Source organism: Rhea americana, unplaced genomic scaffold (assembly GCF_003343005.1).
Source record: "Rhea americana isolate MKP2758 unplaced genomic scaffold, rheAme1 scaffold_6, whole genome shotgun sequence".
In the NCBI taxonomy this organism is placed as follows: Eukaryota; Metazoa; Chordata; class Aves; order Rheiformes; family Rheidae; genus Rhea; species Rhea americana.
The window spans coordinates 1,504,292-1,506,855 of NW_028186756.1; positions in this window are offsets into that span (position 1 = coordinate 1,504,292).

Sequence of the window (2,564 nt, forward strand, 5' to 3'; positions counted from 1 at the left end):
CACCTTTGCAGGTTCGGGCGCAGGCACAGGTCTCGGCTCTCTGGCTGTGTCACACCTCTTTGCGCTGGGTGTTGAAGGGCAGCTGAGAGCCTGATGGGTGCACTTGGAAATGGCATTTCAGAGACACTCCCTGTCCCCCCCTCTCTCCCGCAGCTCTTTCCCAGCTGTGGCAATGCAGAGGGGTTGCAAAAGTGCTGCCTGAGCAGCTCATTAGAGCTTCATCACATAGTATTAAATAAATAAGAAATATCCACTCTCATAGCTACAGAAACAGCAAGCTAACAAGTGAGGCTGTTGTTTGCTAGTCCTCTCTCTTTTTGCCCCAGTTTTCTTGCCTTAAAATAAGGTTTCTAAATAAGAAGGACCCACTGTCATAGCTGGTACATGGCTGGTTTTCATTTTGCAGGGGAGGAGCACCCAGGTGTACAGAGGTGGCACTTAGGAAGGCCTTGAACCAACTTCTGCTTGTCAGTGTGGGGCTTGAGACAGTGCCTGCACRGGAGCTGCCCTTGCCTGCTGCAGTAAAGCCGACGGCTGGTTTTGACCCCGTTTATGGTGTCCCACCGAGGCTGCCAGGACGTTCAAGAGCCCAGCCTATTTCTCAYCTACCTTCACTTGTGCTGAGGTAGTTTTTGTGGCCAGTTAGTTTAATGCACCTCTGTATGAGTGTCCATACTGCTATGGTACTGTCAGCAGGCTAGGTGGAACGTACAGGTGGGAGGAAATGTCTTGGGAGAGCCACTGGCTAATGCCCCAGATGGCTTCAGAGCACCCTGGAACGAGGTAGCTCTCCTCTGCGCTCCAGTTGCACCTGTCTGCACACAYGCAGACGCACCCGCTCCTGTCCCCAGCTCGCAACCCTGCTTCGGCAGCAAATCTAGGTTACTCTTCCGTTCAGACACCAGAGTTTCCATTTGCTAACACTGTACCAGGACAGAGGCTCTCCCAGGATCTCATTTTCTCCTACCTGCTCGGTCGCTGCTAATTAATAGCGCAGATGCCTACTCACATAGCTTGTGTTCATCTATATGCATGTGTTCAGAGAAGCTGAAAATAATACCCGTGTGGTGGGATCCTACGTGTTTATTTGCTGGGAGAGCAGGTCCCTGATGCTCCAGGAAAGCCATAGTTTTTCCCTGAGTTGCTAAAGCATCTGCTGGGCACCATGCCACCCATTCGAGCCCTCCCAGAGACACTGCTGCCTGATTCACTCGCAGGCTGTCAGGGAGCCAGCGCAGAGTGACCGCAGACCATCTCGCCTGCGGTCCTGCTTTCTGTTTCTCCTGACACTTGGCTGTCAGGAATCGCCCCAAAGCAGCGCTAAGAGCGCAACAGCAACTTCCACTTTCAGGAGTGCTTTAAAAGCCTTGCGCTGGCTTCAAATCCCTGAGAGAAAGGGAAYGGAGGGACTGTGTATGGGGAGGGGGAGTGAGAGAAAAACAGTTAAGAGAAACCACAGTTTGTTGTGGGATTGAAGTAATGGGCATCAAATACTCAGAAATCATACAGTGAAATGCAACAGATCCCCCAAAAGGATTGCTGGCGATGAATCGCTGGTTAATGTACTGATAACTTGGATTTATGGGTTTAATATTATATTTCTGCACTGTTTCTGTTGCTGTGCAAATTGCTTCATTGTTTCTTTCCTGTCCTGAAATACATAAAATGGGACAATTCTGCTTGGTTTCTTTAAAAAATACATTGTATTTCAAAAGRCATTAAAAATAATCCCCTGCCATTTTATCCCCTGAGACCAGAAATGGTCTGATATCCTACTCYAATATATATATCCTACCTATATAAATGCCCATTTCTGAGGCTCCAGTGGATGTAATGGTCACTGTGAATGTACTGTGCGTTTCATTAGCAGGATGTGTGAAGACCTCCTTACAATGAGATCACTTTTCTAAAAAGAAAGGAAGAAAAAGCCTTTCCTAATTTTTTTTTAACAAAATATGGCTTAATACACACATTTTAACACCATTTTTAGTGATCACACTGGATCACGATGAAACCTCTGCTGGGGCAGGCGCTGAGCAGCCTGGCGCGCGGCAGCGCGCGGCGCCGCTCGCCTGCGCGGGTCCGTTAGCCGGCGGCCGTTACCTGGCSGCCGTTAGCCGGCGGCCCCGGCAGGCTTTGCGCGCGCCCCGTGCCGAGCGCCCACGGCGGCGGTAACGGTCCCRCCAGGTGCTCAGCCCGGACGGAGGCCGGCCCCGGTGAGGAGGAGCGAGCGCAAAGCGCCTCCCCTAAGCTCTGTGGTGCTGAAGTTGCCAGGGCTTCGGCGCAAGCGAGCGGCCGCCGGAGGTGCCCTGCGGCCCGCGGTGCCTCCCGCGCTCCGCCCCGCGTTTCGAGGAGGGGCCGCTCTTCCAGGCAGTGCGGTAGCGCGCGCGGCCCGGCCGCCATTGCATCACGGCGCGGCGCGCGCGCGGCCACGCCTCCATCTCGGCAGTTCCGGCCGCGGCGGGGGGCGTGTGTGTGTGTAGGGGGGGACCGCGCTACCGCGCTCCGCCGCCCTCGGGGCCGCCGCCAGCGCGCTCCGCTCCGCCCCGCGTCCCCACAGCCGG